The sequence below is a fragment of the Pogona vitticeps genome, chromosome 2 (genome assembly GCF_051106095.1).
Source record: "Pogona vitticeps strain Pit_001003342236 chromosome 2, PviZW2.1, whole genome shotgun sequence".
Taxonomy (NCBI): domain Eukaryota; kingdom Metazoa; phylum Chordata; class Lepidosauria; order Squamata; family Agamidae; genus Pogona; species Pogona vitticeps.
This window is the reverse complement of record NC_135784.1, coordinates 8550838-8575657: the sequence shown is the minus strand read 5'-3', so window position 1 is coordinate 8575657 and position 24820 is coordinate 8550838. Positions and strand designations below refer to the sequence as shown.

The window sequence follows — 24820 nt, the reverse complement described above, 5'->3', positions numbered from 1 at the left end:
TTGTCAGGGGGAGAGATTGACTCTCTAGGAGGATCTCTGACGAGGGGTGCATGTCTCTTCACTCTCGTAGCTCTAGGTTCCGTCCCCTCTTCTCTCCTCCGAGTCGGGATGTAGAAACGAGCGAGGGTCACGTGATCCCCCCTCCTGCCCGCACAGCCCCTGCCCTTTTCACCCTCCCTCCGCCCACTCTTCCCCGCCCCGCGGCGCTTTCCAAACAGGAACCGGAAGTGGGAATCTCTCTCCTCCTGGCCCCTCTTTCCCCCGCCACCTCTATGGTCTCAGGCGGACGCTCTTCCCAGGAGGACTCCTCTCGTGAGTTTCCCGCTTGCTTCACTCCGGCTGAACCTCCTTGGGGAGGCGGGGGGGGGGGAAGCCGAATAAGGGACTCCCCAAGGAGAGGGGAGGGGGGTCTCCTCCGGGCAATCCGGATCGCAAACCAGATTCTTCCTCGGTTTGCACGGCAGGCTCTGGCTTGCAAGGGGAGGGCTTTCTGCTTTCTTCTCCCCCCCTCCCTTGCAAGCTCTCCTCCTTCACTGGGGGGGGGATATTCAGAGGGAGGTTGAGACCCCCCCCGGGAAAGACTCCGCTCCGTCGTCCCCCAATTGCTTGGGAGGGAGAGAGAGAGAGAGAGAGAAGGGGGTGGACTTTCCTCCACAGGATCTTTCGTATGGGGGGGGGGAAGAGACTGAAAGAGAGATCAATTTCTGCCCAGGAAAGGGTCTCCCCTTGGACGTCCTTCTTCTCACAGGGCCAAAACGGGTCTGGTCTGAAGGTGCAATTCAGGGCCGTCGGCTGTGCAAAAGACCTGCCCCCTGGATCCTCCTTCTTCCTCCTAGGGATTCGCCCTCCTGCTTCTCCTTAAAAGGTGGAGCAAAAAGGGCCTTTAGAAAGAGGCCAAGAAAAGCTCCGGTCTTTCCATGTGGAGAGAAGGACCAGAAAAGGCAACCCAGGCCCTCTGCTTCTGGAGTGTTCCCTCTCCCGGCAGGTCTTTTGCAGAGTGAATGGCTCTGAAGGGTCCGTTCCAGATCAAGGGAATCACAAAACGCTTTGCTTTCCAGCAGGGGCAGCCCAGACATCATGACCCACCCACACACCCTCAGTTGCCGCCCCTCCAAGCCCCTGAGATGTTTGGGGTGAGCTCCCAAGGGAAGATCGAAGCCTAAGCGAGTTTGGGGGTTGGAAGATAGCAAGCGAGAAAAGTCCTGAGACCTGGACTCGGCCCGCCTTGGGTGGGCAGCCCCACAACACACAAGGCCCTTGGCCCATGGAGGGGGCATGGAGGCCGAGATGCCCCCTGCGTTGGGATCCTTGAAGGGACCGAAAATAACGAAGGGTCCTGTGAGAACCCTCGGTCTGCTCCATCGCATGCGGCTCTGGTGTTTTATTAGAGCTTGATTTTGTTTACCATCCTTAGTGTAGTTTTGGTTTGATTCATTTTAATACCAAAAGAATAGGAATGTGTCTAACAACATAATATGTAGAATAAAATTTGCTACTCCCTAGACCAGGAATAAAACTTAATTCATGCTATATCCAGATATCGCTACCCCCCTTTTTAAAATTCTGACAATAGAAACGATGCTAAATCTAAATCTGCTCCCCTTCGTTTAGCCTTTTCTGAATAATAGGCAACACACAGAGGCAAAAATCTAGGTATAGCACATACAAATAATCCCAAAATAATAAGAACCACAATTCGAATTACAGATGGTCCTGTGACAACAGAGGGTCCGGTCCACTACATCACATGGGGCTCTGGTGTTTTCTCGATGTTGATTTCGTTTATCATCCTTATTGCAGCTTCGGTTTGAATCATAGTAAGGTTTGTAGTCTTGCTGTTTTTCACTTTTAAATGTTCCTTTTTTCTGAAGCACGTAAGCAATCTGAAAGGCAAGATAAAAATATTTTAAATCAACAGTGAGAGACCTGCGTTTAGTCGTGTCCGACTCTTCGTGACCCCATGGACCAGAGCACGCCAGGCCCTCCTGTCTTCTACTGCCTCCCGGAGTTGGGTCAAATTCATGTTGGTTGCTTCGCAGACACTGTCCAGCCATCTCATCCTCGGTCGTCCCCTTCTCCTCTTGCCATCACACTTTCCCAACATCAGCGTCTTTTCCAGTGAGAGACCTACCCTCTTGTATTCTGCTACTTTCATTGCATGTGTCAGAGGGAAGTTTATTTATTTATTTATTAGACTTATATGTCACCCATCTAGACAATGTCTTTACTCTGGGCGGCACACAACAAGTAGAATAAAAATAACCGTAATATGGCAACAGTTTTATAACAATTTCACAACAATAAACAGTCATTCAATATGGAAGATAAAAAGGAAAATTAACTAGTGTCCAGAGGGAAGGCTTACCTGAATAGCCAGGTTTTAAGTTGGCTTTTAAAAATGCCCAGGGAAGGGGCCAAACAGATCTCGGAGGGGAGATGATAGCAAAGGTGGGGAGCCACTGCTGAGAAGGTCCAGTTTCTTGTTTTTTCCTTCCGGGCCTCCCTCGGCGCAAGGATCCTCAACCGCCCCTCCTGGCTAGAAGAAGTGATACAAGTAGATCTAGGTGGGAGGAGGCGTTCTGCCAAGTATCGAAGTCCTTAACCATTTAGGGCTTTTTATATAATCATTAAAACTTTGAAATCAATGCAGAAGTGAACGCCTGACGGGAGAGGGAGATGGGGATGTAGCCCCGTTCAATAGAAACACGAGGAAGGCACATCCCAGAAGGAAATGTTTTTGATTTGCTTTATCCGTAAAGCCTCCAGGCTGATGTTTTCCTTTCTCCTTTTCTCTAGGAAGGGGTGAGACGGAGGTGATTTCTCTCTGCTGTTTTGGGGACCCAGAAGAAAGAACCCAAATCCCACATCCCTCCCAACGTTTGCAAGGTCAGTGAGATTTGAAGGGGTGGCTTACGTAGCCTTGCCCCTCCACACACACACACTCTCTCTCCTCTCCGTTTCCCTGGCCCGGAAGGGATTTGGCTCCAGGTCTCCTGGTTTCCAGTCTGGTACTCCATCCACGACACCACACTTCTTCTTTGAACATGTGCAGAGCGCTGGTGTTCGAGGGTATGGTTTCCTTGGCATCTGATGCAAGAGGGGCAGCGTCTCCTCAGTCCACCCATCTCCCCCTCCCATCATCTCCTCTGGGAAGGCATTTCCAGCACCACCCCTGCGTGGGGGAAGGTTCTTCCGTTCTACGTTCTCTCTTTTCTCCTTTCCTCTTTGCGTAAACGCTTCTTCTCTTTCAGCACCATCCTCTTCTCTCCCATGTCCCAGTAGAATGTTTTCTTGGCTGGGCAATGGTTTCTTCCCGCTCCTGCCTCTTCTCTTACTATCATCATCCTCTCCCAGATATGCATCCATGGTTTCTCCATCCAGAAACCTTCCCACACTTCTAGCAATCGTTTGCTCTCTTCACCTCTGCCGTTCTGTCCTCCACTGCTCTCTCTCTCCCCCCCCCTCACTCTCATCTCCTGGTCCTTATTTCTACTCTCCTTCCTTTTCTCTCCCCTTCACATCCCACGTGGGGGGACGGCATTTCCCCTTTTCTCCATTGTCCCATTTCCCCTCTTTCCTGGCTGGACACTCCTCGCGGAGACAAAAGAACCGCGAATCAAGACTCCACACTCCCTTTGGGTCCAAGACACGTATCTCGCACTCATGTCTATCAGTCCCAATCCCAACCACCAAGGCAATCCTTAGCAGTCCCCACTTCTTACCTTGGTCTGAGCACGGAGTGGCCTGGTTGTTAGATTTGTGCCCGACAAATTTTCCCGGTCTCCTTCATTGGGGTGTCGGACATCTCGGGTTATCTCACCTGCACAGCCGAGGTCCCCGCCAGGGAAAGTAGGCCGTTGAAATCGATGGGACGCGTCTCCCTGTTTTCTCAGCAGCTGACCACAGCAGGAGACTTGGAATCCTGGATGAGCCCCCAGTTGTGAGAAATGCTCACACCCTTGTTTCATAAATGCAGGAACCAAGCAGCTCTCCTTTATTCAAAAGCCCTTTTGCAAAAGCGGGTGTCCGAACTGGGTTGGCACCCCCATCAATCCAGGCAGGGTGATCTTTATCCCCTACTCCCGGCCCTTGTTTCCCTCTTGGTCTGGGCGATCCGAGATGCGCCTAAACTGATCAGAGGAAGTCCTGCCTCTCTTTCCATCTCCCACTCCTCTCTTTATCTAGACCCCAGACTCTTACTTATTTCTATCCTCATTTGGTGGATGTTCGTTTTCCTAATCTCCCTGCAGTCATTCTAACTGTCGAATATCTACAGATATATATGTCAAATTTGTATATATTTATTTATTATACTTATATCCCGACCATCTAATCTTTGACTACTCTGGGCAGCTCACAACAAGTGGAATAAAAACAATTACAGTGGTGCCCCGCATAGCGACAATAATCCATGCAGCAAAAATTGCTGCAAAGCGATTTCGTCGCTATGCAAAAATAAAAAGCCCATAGGAATGCATTAAAACCCGTTTAATGTGTTCCTATGGGCTTAAAACTCACCTTAAAGCGAAAATCCTCCATATGGCAGCCATTTTCACTGCCCGGCGAGCGAGGAATCCGGACGAAAACACAGCGGGTGGCCATTTTTCTACCCGGCGGCCATTTTGGAACCACCAATCAGCTGTTGGAAAATCATTGCTATGCGATAATCGGTAAGCGAAACAGTGAACCGATCATCACAAAGCGATTTTTTCCTATTAGGACAATGTACGTCAATCCACAGACTTCATAATACTCTTTTTGTAAGCGATGGACAGCACGTCAGATGCCAAGCCTCCAACACAACACTCCATACCACATCACATTGTGTAGCACTTGCATCATTTGAACAACCCCCATCGCTGGGTACATTGCCTGATGTCTTCTTCCAGACATGGCCTCTTGTCTAATCCGAGGCATCAGCTTTGTGTGCTGACTCTGTGGCTGCACACATGTTTTACGGTGGATTTCTATTTTAAAAGGTTAGTTCGTGTACAAAGAGTAAATTCTAGGTTGTGGGTAATAATGTCCTGACAAACCCCCTCCAGTTTACTCGTGTATTGAACTCAGTCCTGGCTCTTTGACAATTTCATGTACCTTTGCACTGGAACTGGTTTTGTTAAAACATCTGCCTGGTTTTCTTCTGTTGGATGATATTGCCATGTAATGAACGGCTCCCTTATTGCCTCTCTGATATCGCAATCTTTGATGTCTGTCTGATGGCTTCTACCGTGCATCCGCTCAGATACAGCCAGTAGTTGGAACATTCTTTGGCACTGCCCTTCCTTGAGGCTGGGATGTAGACTGATTTTTTCCAGTTCTCTGGCCACTGCTGAGTTTTCCATTCATGATGATTAAAAAAATAGTGCACTGGTCTTGCTGTTGAGCTATGGCACCAGGGTTGGTGACATGACATTTAGCCTGCTTTGTTCCTTTTTGCACACCACCCACAGAACGATAAAAGTGATAGGAAACGCCCCCCCCCCACTCTGCCTTGGCTGTCTCTAGCAAGCACGTCATTGCTAGCACTACTCTGGCAGCCACGGATGATGATTAAATCCTCTGCGAGCTAGGAAAATTTAATGCAACTTGCTAGGCACGTTGGACACCTTACTACTCCCGATACCACCCCATGGCTGGAGTGCAATGTGTTCCAGCAAAAATAGTGCACATCTTTATTAACTGTGGTGCATCCTGCTAGTTTGGTACACAGCTTCTCCATGTTTGTCTGCAGAGAATATAATCAGTCTGATTTCTGTATTTCCCATCTGGTGATGTCCATGTGTAGAGTCGCCTCTTGTGTTGTTGGAAAAGAGTGTTTGTGATGACCAGCTTGTTCTCTTGACAAAACTCTATTAGCCCCTGCCTTGTTTCATTTTGAACTCCAAGGCCAAACTTACCTGTTGTTCCTTTTCTCTCTTGACTTCCTGCTTTAGCATTCTAGTCCTCATTAATGACAAGAACATCTTTATTTGGTGTCACTTCTAGAAGGTGTTGTAGGTCTTCATATAATTCGTCAATTTCAGCCTCTTCAGCAATGGTAGTTGGTTCATAAACCTGGATGACTGTGATGTTGAAAGGTCTGCCTTGGATTTGTATTGAAATTATTCTATCATTTTTGAGATTGTATCCCATTACAGCTTTTCCCACTCTTTTGTTGACTATGAGGGCTACTCCATTTCTTCTATGGGATTCTTACCCACAATAGTAGATATGAAAATAATCTGAATTAAATTTGCCCATTCCCATCCATTTTAGTTCACTAAAATGTTTATTCTTACCATCTTCTGTTTGACCACATCCAGGTTCCCAAGGTTCACAGATCTTACATTCTAGGTTCCTGTGTATTGTAGTATTTTTCTTTGCAGCATCAGACTTTCCTTTCACTTCCAGGCGCGTCCACAGCTGAGCATCCTTTCGGCTTTGGCCCAACCCCTTCATTAGCTCTGGAGCTACTTGCATTTGTCCTCCACTCTTCCTTCGTAACATGTTGGACACCTTCCCACCTGAGGGTCTCATCTTCCAGCATAATATTTTTTAGCCTTTTGTTTCTGTTCATGAGTTTTTCTTGGCAGAGATACTGGAGTGGCTTAGCAGTTCCTGCTTGAGGTGAATCACATTTAGTCAGAACTCTCCACTGTGACCTCTCCGTCCTGGGTGTCCCTGCACAGCATAGCCCATAGCTTCTCTGAATTACTCAAGCCCCTTCGCCACAACAAGGCAGCAATCCGTGAAGGGCTTCTATGGTTATTGGTGGCCAAACAGGAAGATCAGAGAGAGCAAAGAGTGTAGAAGGTCTAACAGCTCTATCTTTGTCAAAAGGAAGGTCTGAAAAATATTTGACTTATCTTTGTGGAGATATTATGGCAGGGTCTTGTACTTCCAGCCTGGAAGAGCTGGCCTCGATGGCCCAAAATAGTGTATTCTTTTTCTGGTTCTATCTGACAGAGTTCAGATAGGACAATAGTTACATAATGCAATTAGGATTGGCCCAAAAAAAGGCTTTGAAGTTAGCTCCCTATCACTATGAGAAAGAGGAAGAATGGGTAGTAGCCAGGCCTCCTCTCGGAAGCAGCTGTGACATCATCCAGGAGAGCATTTGCTGCACTGGAAAATCAGCCAACATCTTAGCAACTTTGGGAAGAAGCGTTCCCCCACAATAGTTTTCTGCCACCTCTTCTTCTTCTTCCTATTTGAGTCCCTGTTGACCATTTCCAGATCTCCGGAGAAGACCTCCTGGTGACATCTGTGGCCCTAGTAGAATAACTTGTATCTGATTCAATTCATTATTCAAGGAGGGCCAAAGTCATCTGTTGTGAAGACAGATGTAAAAAACTCATTTAATTTCTCTGCAATCACCAAGTCCCCCTTTACCACCCTTTTCCCTCCCTCACCATCCAGAGGGCCAGCCGCTTCTCTGGCAAGTTTCCTGCTTCCAAAATATTTAAAGAAGCTTTTATTATTCTGCCTTCTATTGCTGGCCATATGCTGGCCACAAAGTCTTTCCTTGCCTTTCGCATCATCTTGGGATCTTGCTGGGCTACCGTGCTCCCCGCGACCCAGCCACCTCCCTACCGGAGCTGGTGGACTTTGTCTCCGTGGCACTGTTGGGTTCCCCGAACCTGTTGGTTCTGGGGGATTTCAACGTGCACGCGGGGGCGGAGACCTCTGGTCCAGCTCTTGAGTTCCTGGAGACCATGGCCTTCTTGAACATGTCCCAACATGTCAACGGCCCCACTCACGTGGGGGGTCATACACTTGACCTGGTTTTTTCTACCAATGGGAGTGAGAGTGGTCCGATGGTGACTGACCTTGAGTCGGTACCCTTGTCATGGTCGGATCACCACCTAATAAAGTGTACCATTAAAATGGCTCTCCCCCCCTGCAGGGAGCAGGGATCTATTGTTATGGTCCGCCCTCGAAGGCTACTGGATCCGGTTGGATTCCAGGATGCCATGAGAGGTGTTATGGCTGACCTGGCTGGCGCTTCTGTCGAGGCTCTGGTAGATGGCTGGTTTGATGCCGCGACTAGGGCTGTTGACATGATCGCACCTAAACGCCCTCTCCGCCGCAGAGACCGCCCGGCCCCCTGGTTTAACCGGGACCTCCGGGCGAGGAAGCGGGTCAGGAGACGGCTAGAGCGCAAATGGAGAAAGGTCCCGACGGATTTTAACAGGATAGCTGTCAGGGTCACTACTAACCTTTATCTTGCTAAGGTAAAGGCTGCTAGTAGATCATACCTCGCTAACCGGATAAGCGAGGCGTCCAACCAGCAGGCGGAGTTATTCCGTATAGTACGCGACCTTTCCGGAATTGGTCAGGGCGATGGGCCTCCCCCTAGTTTTTTGCCGGACCAATTTGCAGCATTTTTTAAATCAAAAGTGGAGGCCATCCGCCGGGACCTCTCACCTTTTTTGAGCACAGTGAGTCGAGCTGAGATGTCCAGCGCTCTGTCTTGTCCGGTGATTTTGGACACCTTTCAGCCTGTTACGCCTGACACTGTCTCCAGGGCGCTTGATCGCTGTCGTGCCACCACCTCCTCTTTGGACCCTTGCCCGGCCTGGCTAATCAAAGCAGCCAGGCCGCTAACAATGGAGTGGGCCATGGCTATAATAAATGGGTCTCTCCTTGAGGGCAGATTTCCATCTGCCCTGAAGGAGACACTCATTAGGCCCATTAGGAAGAAACCAAGTTTGGCGGCGGACGAAATTGGCAATTACAGGCCCGTCGCCAATGTTTCTTTCCTTAGCAAGGTAGTCGAGAGGGTGGTGGCCGACCAGCTTCAGGCACTCCTGGATGAAACAGATGCCCTGGATCCATTCCAGTTGGGCTTCAAGCTGCGCCACGGCACAGAAACTGCTTTGGTCGCCCTGTGTGATGACCTATTGAGGGAGGCCGATAGGGGCAAAGTGTCCCTGTTGGTCCTCCTCGACATCTCAGCGGCCTTTGATACCATTGACCACGGTATCCTCCTGGGGAGGTTCTCCGAGTTGGGAATAGGTGGCCTGGCATTGTCCTGGCTCCGTTCCTTCTTGGAGGACCGTCCCCAGAGAGTTCAGCTTGGGGAGAGAATCTCGGCCCCATGGAGCCTCAATTGTGGGGTTCCACAGAGGTCGATTATCTCCCCAATGCTATTTAACATCTATATGAGGCCGCTGGGTGGAGTCATCAGGGGGTGTGGTGCTTCATGTCACCAGTATGCGGATGACACGCAGCTCTACATCTCCTTTTTGCCAACTGCAGGAGAAGCTGTCCTGTGGCTTCAGCGCTGCCTGGGGACTATACTGGAATGGATGCAGGAGAACGGGCTTAGGCTGAACCCGGACAAGACGGAAGTACTGAGGGTGGAAGCCCCTGCAGTTGAAGATTTGGGAAACTCCCTCTCTTTTGGGGGGGTGACTCTCCCTGCAAAGGATGGGGTACGCAGCTTGGGGATTCATCTGGACCCAGTGCTTTCCATGGAATCACAGGTGGCATCGGTGGTCCGCACCGCCTTTTTTCACCTCAGGCGGATAGCCCAGCTGCGGCCCTACCTGGAAGTGGGGGCGCTCACCATCTTAGTACATGCGCTCGTAATCTCAAGATTAGACCACTGTAATGCGCTCTACGTGGGGCTTCCTTTGAGGTTGCTGCGGAAATTACAGGTGGTGCAGAATGCGGCGGCCAGATTACTCAGTGGAGTGAAAAAATTCCAACATATTTCGCCCACTCTGGCTGCATTGCATTGGCTGCCCATCAGGTTCCGCATCGACTTCAAAGTGTTAACGCTTACGTATAAAGCCCTAAACGGTTTAGGGCCTTGATACCTGGTGGAACGCCTACTCCCACCAAGTTCTACCCGGGTCACACGGGCGAGCCAGGAGGTGAGGCTGAGGAGCTTAACGCCGAGGGAGGCCCGAAAAGAGAAAACAAGAAATATGGCCTTCTCGGCGGTGGCTCCTCGCCTGTGGAATAATTTACCTCCTGGTATTCGCGGAGCTCCCTCGCTGGGCACCTTTAAGAATCTACTACTAAAGACCTGGATGTTTCGGCAGGCCTTCTCACCAGATTACTTTTGATCTTCTTTTCTCCTTTATTGTTTCTTTACTCTAATTGTTTTTGTATTTGTTGTTTTATTTTATTGTATTTTATCTTTGTTGTTGGCCGCCTAGAGTAGTCCATCGTGACTAGATAGGCGGGATATAAATTAAATAAAATAAATAAATAAAATCTTCTTTCATTTCTTTTGCCAGAGTTTGTGCTCCTTTTTATTTTCTTCATTTGGGAAGAATTTCCATTTACGCAAGGACCCCTTCTTTCCCGTTAAAGCCTCGGTAACTTTTCTCGTTAACCATTTTGGCACCTTCTTGGAATTTGTTGACCCCCCTTTTTTGCAGTACACACTTCCACTGGGCCTCTACTGTTGTTTTAAACAGACCCCATGCCCTTAGGATAGATTTTTTTTTTGGTAAACCTCCCTTTCAGCTTCTTCTAACATGCTTCCTCGTCTGAGGGAAATCCACTCTTCGGAAATCAAGGGTTTTTGTGTCTGATTTGCATGACACTCTCCTCCCAACATGCATGGCGATAGAGATGGCAGCATGGACGCTATTCCCTAGCAACTCAGTGACATTCCCGTCCCTAACCAGCTCCTGAGTACCACACGATGCTAGATCCAGAGGCACCTGTCCTCTGTTGGGCTCCATGAGAAATTGCTCCAAGGCGCAGTGGTTTAGCATGTTTAGACACCCGGTCTCTCTTTCTTGACCCGAGCACACATTGGCCCATTCGATGTGTGGAGAATTGAAGTTCGTCAGGATTACAATCCTGTCCCTTTTGGACACCTCCCTGATTTCTCTCTGCATTTCAAAATTTCTCCCTCAAGTTTCCCCCCGCATTTCCCCCTCAGGTTTTTCATCTGTAGGATGATAGCACCCCCTCCTCACTATCACATTGCTCCTTCAGGCTGGCAGTTTGACCCACAGTGATACTGTGATGGAGTCATACTTGCCATCCACCTCCCTTCTGCTGGATTCGACCCCTTCTTTGACCTAGGTGGCCACCCCACCTCCCACACGGCCCTCCCTGGCCCTCCTGTAGAGTTTATCGTCTGGGATTGTGGCATCCCGGTGGTTCTCTGAATGGCCACCGTATCAATGTTATCCCTAGCCACCAAATTTCCCAGCTCTCTCATCTCTGCTCAGACCCTTTGGGCATTTGCATAGAAGCACCTGCGTATGGGGGTTCCCCCCAAGAAGGGCTGCTTGTTTGCTTCTCCTTCCAGCGCACCAGCTATCCCATCCCATCATGCTCCCAGTCCTAATTCCTGCATTGCCATCACTTTGTGGTTCTCTACCCTCTCCACCTTCTTTCCACAGGATGAGGAGTCCCAAAACGGATACCACTCGGCTCCTGTCGGTTCCCCCCGGGATTCAGTTTAAAAGCTGCTCTGCAACCTTTTTAATGTTACGTGCCAGTGGTCTGGTTCCATCTTCATTCAAATGAAGCCTGTCCCTCTTGTGCAAGCCTGGGTGCGAAATGAATCTGAACCCCTCCCCTTGACACCACCGTCTCATTCACGGTTGGGAGTTCACTTCCCTTCTAGCTCTTCAGTTCTCAGATTCTATTACCTCAGTAGCTTTTTAAAATTTATTTATCTCTGCGGCCCGCTCCCTCTTAGGCCACGGACCGGCACCGGACCATGGAATGGGGGTTGGGGAGTCTGTCCTGGAGGACACATTGATTTTGTAAACCGAGATACGATATGCAGCATTTAGAATTTATAATATTTAATTTTGCTGGGGTCAAATACCTTCTCAATTTCAATGTTTAAATTTTCCCTTTTATTCTCACAGATGTGGTTTATCAAATTCTCCCCCCCCCCTTTTCCATACACATTGGTTTAGGTATCTAACTCTGGAGCCAGAGGTTGGGAGTTCACTTCCCTTCTAGCTCTTCAGTACTCAGATTCTATTACCTCAGTATGTATGTATGTATGTATGTATGTATGTATGTATGTATGTATGTATGTATGTATGTATGTATGTATGTATGTATGTATGTATGTATGTATGTATGTTATTTATTTATTTATTTATTTATTTATTTATTTATTTATTTATTTATTTATTTATTACACTTGTATGCTGCCCATCTACTCTGGGCAGTTCAGAACAGAGAAAATATAAACAATTAATATATAATAACAATTTATCAACAATATACAATGATAATAACTCAAGATGGGATGAAAGAATAAATTAAGTAGTGCCTGGAGGGAAGGCCTGTCTGAATAACCAGGTCTTAAGTTGGTTTTTAAAGATGCCCAGCGAGGGAACCAAACGGATCTTGGAGGGGAGTTTGTTCCAAAGAGAAGGGGCCACTGCCGAGAAGACCCAGGAAATAAGAGGGGAAGTGACTAGGATCTTACGGAAAGCAAACCCCCCCCCCAAAAGCAACTTAACAAGAAAGGAGAGAAATAGCATCAAGTCCCTGAACTCAGACCTGGACATCATCATCCTGCCAGCAGACAAAGGCAGCGCTACAGTAATCATGGAAACAGAAGAATACAAGGACAAAATCAGAGATCTTCTAGACCCCATCACCTACAGAAAACTGAAACGGGACCCAACTAACAAAATCACAAAACAAACAAACATGCTGATCAGGAGTTCCTCCCTGCACCCCAACGTCCTCCAACGAACCTGCATGACAGAAGCTCTCCCAACCAAGACTATACGGACTATCCAAAATCCACAAAGACTCAATCCCACTCAGGCCCATTGTAAGTGCCATCGGCTCCCCAATATATGAATTAGCCAAACACCTAGCAACCCTCCTAAAGACCCACATTGGACAAACCACATGCTACATCAAAGACTCAGGACATTTCATAAGCAATATCAGCACCCGAAAACTCAACCCTGAGGACAACTGATCAGCTTTGATGTAGTATCCCTGTTCACTAAGGTACCGGTAAAGGACACCCTGACACTCATCTTGCAGATATTTCCAGAAGACATCAAGGCCCTCTTCCAACACTGCCTAACAACCAGCTATTTCCAGTGGGATAATGAATTCTACGAACAGACAGATGGAGTGGCCATGGGCAGCCCCCTCAGCAAATTTCTACATGGAGCATTTTGAAAAAACTTGCCCTGACTTCGGCACCCCTTGCATCCACAGTCTGGTTCTGATATGTGGATGACACCTTTACAATTCGGAGTCACAGTGAAGAAAAATTGGAAGAATTTCTCTACCATCTCAACAGCATCCACCCAAATATACAATTCACCATGGAAAAAGAAATAGAGGGCCAACTCCCGTTCCTAGATGTCATGGTCCTACGCAAAACTGACCTCCGACTGGGACACAAGGTCTACAGAAAACCCACCCACACAGAAAGGTACCTACACAAAAACTCCAACCACCCCCCACGGCAAAAAAGAGGCATAATCAAAACAGTGGTAGACCATGCAAATCGCAACAGTGAAGCTCAACCACCTGAATTGGGCCCTACAAGCAAATGGCTACTCCAAAAATGAAATCACAAGAGCCATAAAACCAAGAAAACAAAACTGAACTGAAGAAGAAAAACAGCCACCCACAAGCAAAGTATTTCTGCCATACATCAAAGGGGTCACAGACCGCAGGGGGAAACTTTTGAAAAAAACACAGCCTACAAACAGTATTCAAGTCCACCACAAAATTACAACAAATGTTACAGTCAGCAAAGGACAGAAGGGACCCCCTCACCACTGCAGGAGTATACCGGATACCTTGCAGTTGTGGCCAGGTATACATTGGAACCACAAAACGAAGCATCCACACCAGAATCAAAGAACATGAGAGACACTGCAGACTAAGACAACCAGAAAAATCTGCAGTAGCTGAACATGCCCTAAAACAAACTGGACATGAAATTTTATTTCAAAATACTGAAATACTGGACAACACCAGCAATCATTACATCAGACTGCACAGAGAAGCCATTGAAATCCACAGGCACCAATAGAACTTCAACAAGAAAGAGGAAAGTTTGAAACTCAACAAAACCTGGCTCCCAGCTCTCAAAAACACAGAGTTCAAAAAGTCAATGAACTCCACCCAGCCACAAGGACAGGGGATCACTACACACAAAAGACCAGCTAATGACACCCATCAACCACAGGGACAGATAATCTCTCCTCCTTATCACAACAATATACCCACAACAAGACACACTAATCACCCATCTCCTTATTAGGACAATAGCCTATTTCACAAACTAGCCTCTCTCACAGCCATAAATACTCCACTCCCAAGCCAACTATGTTGTTTAGTCATTTAGTCGTGTCCAACTCTTCGTGACCCCATGGACCAGAGCACGCCAGGCCCTCCTATGTTCCACTGCCTCCCGGAGTTGTGTCAAATTCATGTTGGTTGTTTCGCAGACACTGTCCAGCCACCTCATCCTCGGTCGTCCCCTTCTCCTCTTGCCTTCACACTTTCCTAACAGCAAGGTTTTTTCCAAGGAGTCTTCTCTTCTCATGAGATGGCCAAAGTATTGGAGCCTCAGCTTCAGAATCTGTCCTTCCAGTGAACACTCAGGATTGATTTCTTTTAGAATTGATAGGTTTGTTCTCCTTGCAGTCCAGGGGATTCTCAAGAGCCTCCTCCAGCACCACAATTCAAAGGCATCAATTCTTCGGCGGTCAGCTTTCTTTATGGTCCAGCTCTCACTTCCATACATCACGACCAGGAAAACCATAGCTTTAACTATTCGGACTTTTGTTGGCAAGGTGATGTCCCTGTTTTTTAAGATGCTGTTAAGATTTGTCATCTCTAACTACACCAACTACACCAGAGCACAATTTGCTGTCCTCTGAAGATGTCAGCGACAGAGACTGGCGAAACGTCAGGAATAACAACCTTCAGAACACGTCCAAAGAGCCCGAAAAACACACAACAACCATTACATCTCGGCCGTGAAAGCCTTTGCGAATACAAGACCCAGTGTCTTGTTTTTTCTTTCTGGACCTCCCTCAGTGTTAGGCCTCTCAATCACCCCTTCTTACTAGATTGAGTGGTGTGGGTAGATCTAGGTGGGAGGAGGCGCTCTGCAAAGTATCGAGGTCCTAAACCATTTAGGGCTTTGTATGTAATCATTAGAACTTTGAAGTCAACACTGAAGCGAACACAGGCAAACAATGCAAGGCGGCCAGAGTGGGAGTAACATGTTGGTATTTCCTCACTCCACTGAGAATTCTGGCTGCCGCATTCTGCACCACTTGTAGCTTTTTAATTTAGATTTATATCCCGCCCCTCTAGACATAGTCTACTCACATCAATCTCAAAGGTACACCAACGTAGAGTGCATTGCAGTGGTCTGATCTCGAGATTACGAGCATGTGAACCAAAGTGCTGAGCACACCAACATCAAGATAGGGCAAGATAGCAGGGCAATCCGCCAAAGATGGAAACCTTAACAGCTTCCTGTTAAGGTGAACTTGGACAGAGAGTAACTGGGAGCCTGAGGACCCCTAAACAGCTGGGTAGAATCCTGGTGACCTCAGCCAGGGCGTACAACAAACTCCTTCTTACAAACTCCTTCTAAAAAGATATTTGCTTATACTTAATAAAGTTCAGCAAGAAGTTACACATGAGCTTTGTAGTCCTAAAATCTACTAAGCTCAATTAGGTAGGATTCAGTAACTTATTCTGGCTTTGCCTCTCCCTCTGGGAATGGCTGCAAGAGGCTTCACTGTTCAAGACACCAAAAGATTTTATAATTGATCTTTTTATTGAAAAAGTATAGATTTACAGAATAAAGTCAGTTTGATGCAAAAGCATAGCAATAAAGCATTTTGTTACAATTACAATTAAGGCAACTATAATTCCCTTTAGATTACAAAATCACTAAAAAATCTCTAAAAGCTTCCTTAGGGTAGGTAAAAGGCATAAAGCCTCCTTCCTCCTCTTTCTTCAACTCTCTGCATCTCCCCAAGTCTTTTCCCTGACACAGGGCAGCAGGAAAAAAAAGACCTAGAAAAATCTCTGGTTTCATCAAAGGAAAAAATAGGAATGGCAACATGGCAAAAGTTCATTTCTCTATCTTCTAGGCTCCTCCTTCTTCTTCGTCTCCCATACTGTTATCCAATTACGGTGTAATGTGGTAGAAGTAGTCCCCTCCATCTCTTCATGTGAGGTGTTGTTTTTCTCCATCTATTCTCTTCTCCACCATAACAAGTGTCTGGTCTTCTTATCTTGTATTGGCTTCTACTGGCTTAAAGGAAAAACATTCCCACAGCCCTCTGGAATAACATTCCCATCATACAAAATCGTTCTTGCACAAAACCAATATGGATCCATTTTACGTTTCTTAACAACTACATAAACCATCTTCAATTCAGGTTTTAGCCTTAATATTCACAACCATGACACATGGAACGGACCACTGACACCACCTGAGTTTCCATGGTGAGTACTGGGTCCAGATGTATCCCCAAGCTGCTAACCTCACTCTTTACAGTGAGAGTCACCCCCCCGTAAAAGAGAGGGAGTCTCCCAAACCGTTGATGGAGGGTGCACCCACCCTCGGGACCTCCTACTTGTCCAGGTTCAGCCTCAGCCCATTTTCCTGCATCCATTGCTGTACAGACTCCAAACAGTGCTAGAGGGACAGAACAGCATCCCCTGTGGTTGAAGAAAAGGAGATGTAGAGTTGGCTGTTATCAGCATACTGATGGCACGATGGCCCACACCCCCTGATGACCCCGCCCAGCGGCCTCATATAGATATTAAACAGCATTGAGGAGAGGCTTGAGCCCTGCGGAACTCCACAATTGGGGCTCCAAGGGGCTGAGTCGCTCTCCCCAAGCTGAACTCTTTGAGGTCAGTCCTCCAAGAAAGAACAAAGCCAGGCAAACGCCAGGCCACCAATTCCCAACTCAGAGAGCCTCCTCAGGAGGATACCGTGGTCGACGGTGTAACGGTCTCCTTCTACCTCACAAAGGAAGGTCGCTATGTCAGCACACTTCTACACTTCCGGTAGTCTGCCACCAACCATTCCCTGAATTGAGTCACACAGACTGGAATGGATTTAAAAATAAAAGAACTAAATGTTTATTGATTGGTACACACAGATTGGTAAAACACAAATATCATGTAATCAGGTAAAGAAAGGCTCAAGCTTATACAGACTCTCCACACGTGTTCACACAGAACCCAAATCCTTCTCTCTCCACCACATCAAACTCTCCCTCTCTCTATATACAACACAGCTCCTCCCCCTGATGTCCCGCCCTCCGACCATCATTGGATGACATCTTTCCCTCCAAGCCCTTGAAGGACAGGTGACATCAGAGCTTACTGTAACACCTCCCCCCTTTATAAGTTGTTTTTGCGGGAGAAAGCTAGATTGCTTTTCTCCCAAAAACAACTAGGAGCAAAATCAACATATTATAACTTTATAACATTGCATTATTCACAAACTTACCAACACTATGCAACATATACTTAAATTATTTCATGCATCAAAACAATTATACTTACATCTCCATTGTTCATCTTTATTCATATACATAACACCATTTTAATCAACATGTATGGATAAACATTTAACCTTTTCCACCAAATTGCATAGTCCATAGTCCATCTGGTCGTCTTCATTCTTCTGGTCTTCGGGATAAGGCGTCAGCCACACAGTTCATCGTCCCTTTGACAACCTTAACCTCGAAGTCGAAGTCCTGTAACATCATAGCCCACCTCATCAGTTTGCTATTGTGGGTTTTCATTGTCTTTAACCACTGTAATGGGGAGTGGTCCGTGCAAAGAACAAAATGTCTCCCCCAGATGTAAGGCGATAACTTCTGGACTGCAAATATGATGGCAAGACACTCCTTCTCCACGGTAGCTAAGTGTCTCTCTCCTTTCTGGAGCTTTTTACTAAGGTAGGACACTGGATGCTGGTCTCCGTTGTCATCAGCTTGGCACAGGACAGCTCCTACACGATGAACTCCCGGTCGAAGTCTGGAGCACACAGCACTGGGTGGTGGATTAGCGCCTCCTTCAACTTCTGGAACGCCTCCTCACAGTCGCTGGTCCACGGGACGTGGTCATCGGTCTTCTTCCTCGTCAGCTCGGTTAGCGGCACTGCCATCTCGCTGAACCTAGGGATACATTTTCTATAGTAGCCTACCAGACCAAGAAATGATCTGACTTTCTTCTTGGTATTGGGTCTAGGCCAATCATGTATTGCCTGTATCTTGGCTTCTAGGGGTTTGATCACTCCTCCCCCTACCATATGACCCAAATATTTGATCTCTGGGCTACCCAACTGACACTTGCCTGCTTCGACTGTTAGCCCTACTGCACTTAACCTCTGCAGCACTACTTCTAGGTGGTTCAGGTGATCTTCCCAGGTGTTACTGAAGACCCCTATATCATTGATGTAGGCTACTGTGAAGTCACTGAGACCTTCTAAAGTACGGTCCATCAGCCTTTGGAATGTAGCTGGTGAATTCCTGAGGCCGAAACTGAGGACACGAAATTCAAACAAACCGAAAGGGCTGCAAAAAGCGGTCTTCTCTTGATCTCTTGGATCAATCCTCACCTGCCAAAATCTCTTTACCAGATCTAATGATGATATGTACCGACAACACCCTATGGTCTCAATCAGGTTGTCTAATCTGGGCATGGGGTAGGCATCAGGTGTGGTCACTAAGTTTAACTTCCTGTAGTCAACGCAAAACCTGACACTCCCATCTGGTTTATCCACAAGTACTATAGGAGAGGACCAAGGGCTAGAAGATGGAACTATGATATTCTCCCTGAGCATCTCATCCAACTCCTTACGCACCTTGTCCTTATAGGGTCCTGTAACTCTGTATGGGGATACTGCCTGCGGGGGTGCATTCCCTGTATGGATCCTATGCATCACTCCCTTAGCTATCCCAGGCTTATTTGAAAAGACCTTATAATATTTATTGATCAGCAATTTCAGTTCTTGCTGCTGATCTTGGGTGAGTGCCGGACTGATCTTCACCTCCTCTGGGTTGTATTTCACTTCACCTCTACCCTCCCAGAAAGGCAAGTCAGCTTCCTCACTATCAGCTGCTTTCATGGCAAATAAGACTCTCTGTTCCCCTCTGAAGTAAGGTTTCAGAGCGTTAACATGCACTACTCTCCTGACTTGGTGTTCCTCATCCTCAATAATGTAATTCAGGTCATTCATTTTTGAGATGACCCTGTATGGTCCTGCCCAATTTAACTGTAACTTGTTCACCTCATCTCCCGGGCCAAAGTGCCTTTCTCGTGCCTTTTTATCGTACCAGGCTTTCTGTCTATCTTTTTGTGCTTGCAAATTTTCTGACGCTAACTCTAAATTTCTCTTCAGATCATTCATTAGCGTGTCTATGTAGGTAACTACATCTTGGGGATCATCCTCTATGATCTGTTCCCAATTCTGTTTAATCAGCTCCAGTGGTCCCTTCACTTTCCTCCCAAACAAAAGTTCAAAAGGACTGAACCCTGTGCTGGCTTGTGGCACTGATCTATACGCGAACAACAATGACTGCAATTTCTGATCCCAGTTGTTCGGGTTTTCTGCCAGGTAAGCCCTGATCATTCTCATTAGGGTCCCATTAAACTTTTCCGTTAACCCATTACTCTCAGGATGATACGCGGTGGTTTCTTTGTGTTTGATTCCACAAATTTGCCATAATCGTTTCATGAGCTTAGAAGTAAAAGATGTTCCCAAATCTGTTATTATTTCCGAAGCGAATCCCATCCTAGACATGTACCCTACCAAGGCACTGATGGTACCTGTCTGTCATGGGTTTGGAGGGAAAGTTCCATCCTATGGGGAGTGGAAGGCGGGACATCAGGGGGGAGGAGCTGTACTGTATATATATTTGGAGCTTGTGTGGAGAAGAAGAGTGGGAGTCTGTGTGTCAGACTGAGTACAACTGTTTGTCAGTTAGTACATACCTGATAGGTTCAGGTTTCTATCTAGGTAGCCAGAACTGATAGGTTCAGGGTCTGGGCGTTACTTTAAAGTGTTCTGTGGGAACCAACCTGTTGTATGTATATGATTGGGACTATGCCACGTTACAGTATCCTATTTACTTGATCCTTTTATTTACCCTGTTTGTTGTTTCAATAAACCTTGTTCTTTTGTTTAGTAAAATCCATTCCTGGTCTGTGTGACTCCTTATAGGGAATGGTTGGTGGCAGCATAACTAAAGGGTGGTATACTCCAGTAGGTCTGGGGTTGCTACATTGATTGGTGTCCAGCGTGTGGGATACGACTGGTCCAGTTGTCCAGTGGTCCAGCAAAGCCTTGGCAGGTGTGCCCAGAGCAAGGGGGGTCTAGTCAGGGAAAATCTGAGGGCGCGTAGGTAATCTTCTAGGCTTACCTCACGGGGAGGTAGGCTAGTGGAAGAACGTGCAAACTCAGATTGGGGGGACTAGATTAGGGAGCTCTGAGGCAACCCGTTTTGGCGGGAAAGGGCTGAGGCAAAGCTGTGTGAAGTAACAGTGATCTAGCCTGTCTGCTGAGAGGCCTAGCAGAGGGGGTGGATTCTACCTGGCAACAGTTGCAAGTTGGTGCTGGAGGAACAGCAGCAGTCTATAGAAGGCTGTTTCTGAGGCAAAAGGAAAAAAGTCGTCGTTTTATTTTGAGGCTTGACTTTTGAAGGCAGCCTGTTCTGGGGGGATTATGCCCTTGACTCGAAGCCAAATGGCAAAAATGGGGGAAGTGAGAGAACCACAGGGAGACCAAGGTTCTGAGGAGGAATTTGGCTCAGTGCAGGATGAGAGCACGGGAGAACTGACCTCAGAACTCAGAAAAATGCTCCTAGCCCAACAGCATGAATTTAGGATGAAACAATTAGAAATGGAAAGGGAAGAGAAACAGGAAAGGGAAAGGGAGAAACAAAGACAATTCGAATTAGAGAGAGAGAGAGAGAGAATGGAAAAAGAAGAAAGATTAGAGAGAGAAAGAATGGCGTTTGAAAGGGAAGAGAAACAGAGACAGTTGGAGTTAGAAAAAATGGTGTTTGAGTTAAGAAAATTGGAAATGATGAACCAGAACAATAATAACAATAGAGATTCTGAGGTGGGCCAATTGTCTAAAACTGACCTGAAGAAATTCCCTGTGTACAACAAGGGAGATTGCCCTGAGGTGTTCTTTTCCCTCGTGGAAAGAGCGTTTGTGGACTTCTCAGTAAGGGAAACTGAGAAGATGACCATTATGCGATCTTTAATCAGTGGCAGCCTGGCAGAAGTTTATGCAGAGATGCCAGTGGAACTGCTGAAGGACTTCGCTGAGTTTAAAAAACTGGTGTTTGCCCGGCATGGGATAAATGCTGAACAGCTGAGGCAAAAATTCAGGTCACTCACAAAAAAACCAGAGCAGACTTTTACCCAAGTGGGGGCCCAACTGGTGAGGTTGCTAGAGAAATGGCTATCTCAGGAGGGGACAGAGACCTTCCAGCAGCTCAAAGACCTGATAGCGCTGGAACAATTTTATTCAGTCCTGCATGGGGAACTAAAGTTCCAGGTGAGGGAGAGGAAACCGAAATCGGTGACAGAAGCGGCAGAGATCGCAGATTTTATTTACCAAATAAGGAAGCCCTTAGGTGCTGAGGGGAAATCTGTAGGTAAGCCCAAAGAAACCTACAGCAGGTACTCTCAGGGACCAGGGAAAAACCAGCAAGGGGGAGGGGCCCATGGTGAAGGGAAGCCCTCAGACATGAAACCACCAAGACCTCAGATTTTGGAGGGAAAACCAAAACCAGATGAGAAAGACTCCAAGTACAGCAGAAAATGTTATTTCTGTCAAGGAAAGGGCCATCTAATCTCAGAGTGTGAGAAATTAAAGCAGCTAAAGGAAAAGTTGCCTCATGATTTGAGTGGAACCAAGCCAAAAGCTGTGTTCTGTGTCCAGACAGAGCAAAGCTCCTTGCCACTGAGGGAGCCTGTTGCCATGGCGACTCACTCTGGACCAGTTACATCTGCTGATCCGGCTGGGGAAAATGGTCCTCTTGTGGAGGTCAAGCGCTGCTTACTAGTTAGGACAGATTCACAATTGTTTGAGACCGCAGGGGTGGACGTAGGAATACTTGACAATCAGTATAGGGGGCTGAGGGATACTTGTTCCCAGGTGACCCTGTGCCATCCAGACATTATTCCTAGGAAGTATATAATCCCAAATGAGAGCCTGAAGGTGGCAGGGATTGAGGGGCAGGTGATCTCACTGCCAGTAGCTGAGGTACCTGTGAGCTTTCAAGGCTGGAGGGGAGTTTGGCGGCTAGCGATTTCATCGACTCTGCCAGCAGCCGTGCTCGTGGGAAATGACCTGGCTGAACATGTGAAACGGGTGCTAGTGATTACACGCTCACAAGCTACCACGGGGACAGTTCAGGGGGGTACTGAAGAGCCCAAGGCTGAAGCAGATGAGGGTAGTCCCGAAGCTGTGGCAGAAACCTTAACCACGGACAGCAAATTTGGCCAAGAGCAAAAGGCAGACGCCACTCTCCGAAAGTGTTTTGAAAAGGTGACAGACACCCAGCTAACACCTGAAACCCCAGCGAGATTTCGCGAGAAAAAGGGAATTTTATATAGAGAGACCCTGAGGAATATCTCAAAAGGGGGAGATGGGATCAGAAGTCAGCTAGTGGTACCTGAAAAGTATCGCCCCATGATCTTACAAAGGGGGCACTCTGACATGTTTGCTGCGCACTTAGGGGTGAACAAAACACAGCAGAGAATCACACAAAATTTTTACTGGCCTGAAATAGGGAAGCAGATCAAGGAGTTCTGTAAACAATGTGATGTGTGTCAGAGGCAGGGGAATAACCGTGACAGGACCAAAGCAAAGTTGTGCCCTTTGCCTGTGATTGACACCCCGTTCAAATGTATAGGAGTGGATATTGTGGGACCGTTGCCCAAGGCCACAAAGAGGGGGAACCGGTTCATTCTCACCCGAAGCCATTCCCTTGACTAACATTGAAACTAACACAGTGGCAGATGCCTTGGTGGGGTATATGTCCAGGATGGGATTTGCCTCAGAAATAATCACAGATTTGGGCACATCGTTTACATCAAAGCTCATGAAACGGTTATGGCAAATCTGTGGAATTAAACACAAGGAAACCACTGCCTATCACCCCGAAAGTAATGGGTTAACGGAGAAGTTCAATGGGACTCTGATGCGCATGATTAGGGCTTACTTGGCAGAGAATCCAAACAATTGGGACCAGAAGCTGCAATTCCTTTTGTTTGCTTATCGATCAGTGCCCCAAGCCAGTACCGGGTTCAGTCCGTTTGAACTTTTGTTTGGGAGAAAAGTGAAAGGTCCACTTGATTTAATCAAACAAAATTGGGAACAGATCACCCAGGATGACCCACAAGATGTTGTGACGTATATAGACACTTTAATGAATGACCTGAAGAGAAACCTAGAGCTAGCAGCAGAGAACCTGCAAGCTCAGAAGGTCAGACAGAAAACCTGGTATGACCAGAAAGCCAGGGAGAGGCACTTTAACCCAGGGGAGGAAGTGCTTTGGCCTAGGCCCTGCAAAGAGAACAAACTGCAGCTGGGTAGCCCAGAAATAAAATACTTGGGTCACATAGTAGGGGGAGGAGTGATCAAACCTCTAGAGGCCAAGATAGAAGCCGTTCATGATTGGCCCAGACCCAACACCAAGAAAAAAGTCAAATCATTTCTTGGGTTGGTGGGCTACTACAGAAAGTTCATCCTGAGGTTTAGCGAGATGGCGACTCCGCTGACCGATCTGACGCGGAAGAAGACTGATGACCGCATCCAGTGGACCAGCGACTGTGAGGAGGCGTTCCAGAGGTTGAAGGAGGTGCTCATCCATTATCCAGTGCTGCGTGCTCCCGACTTCGACCAGGAGTTCATCATCTACACCGATGCGTCTAACAGCGGGGTAGGAGCAGTTCTTTGCCAGGAGGATGAAAATGGTGACCAGCATCCAGTGTCCTACCTGAGTAGGAAACTCCAGAAAGGTGAGAGACATTTGGCAACCGTGGAAAAGGAGTGCCTGGCCATAGTATACGCGATTCAGAAGGCCAAACCTTACATCTGGGGAAGACATTTTGTTCTGTGCACTGACCACTCACCACTGCAGTGGTTAAAGACAATGAAAACCCATAATAGTAAACTTATGAGGTGGGCTTTAAACCTGCAAGATTGACTTTGAAGTGAAGGTGGTCAGAGGGTCAATGAACTGTGTTGCTGACGCCTTGTCAAGAAGACCTGACGAGTGAAGACGGCAAAGAAACCATGGACTGTGTATATTTTGGTGACCAAAAGTTAATTGTACCTGTTTATTGAACAGGCTTGGTTTGTATTAATAAAGGTAACTTAATGTATTGCAAATGTTAATGTTTAAATGCATAAGTGATATGTTTAACCTAGAGAGTAAGTATGGGTTATGGTATTGTGTGATAATGTATAACTGTTTTGTGTTTTGATCCTGGTTGTTTTTTGGAGAAAAGCACTTTAGCTTTTCCCCCGCAAAACAACTTATAAAGAGGGGAGGTGTCACATACAGCACTGATGGTACCTGTCTGTCATGGGTTTGGAGGGAAAGTTCCATCCTATGGGGAGTGAAAGCAGGACATCAGGGGGGAGGAGCTGTACTGTATATATATTTGGAGCTGGTGTGGAGAAGAAGAGTGGGAGTCTGTGTGTCAGACTGAGTACAACTGTTTGTCAGTTAGTACATACCTGATAGGTTCAGGTTTCTATCTAGGTAGCCAGAACTGATAGGTTCAGGGTCTGGGCGTTACTTTAAAGTGTTCTGTGGGAACCAACCTGTTGTATGTATATGATTGG

The 24820-nt window shown here is 47.1% G+C and overlaps 1 protein-coding gene across 17 annotated transcripts in view; it reads left to right on the top strand.

The window, feature by feature from the left end:
- LOC144587375 (uncharacterized) overlaps nt 1-24820 on the top strand; it is a 73188-nt gene continuing 48368 nt past the window's right edge. For 4 of the 17 annotated variants that reach the window (XR_013542527.1, XR_013542531.1, XR_013542526.1 and 1 more), the window contains exons 1-3: nt 193-312; nt 1708-1822; nt 2797-2886. The gene's annotated coding sequence lies outside the window, so the exon portion shown is untranslated. Of the gene's footprint in view, nt 313-1707; nt 1823-1918; nt 2119-2796; nt 2887-17237; nt 19568-24820 lie in introns of those variants that run through there. The other 13 variants (XM_078387811.1, XM_078387806.1, XR_013542530.1 and 10 more) reach the window with 10 other exon arrangements.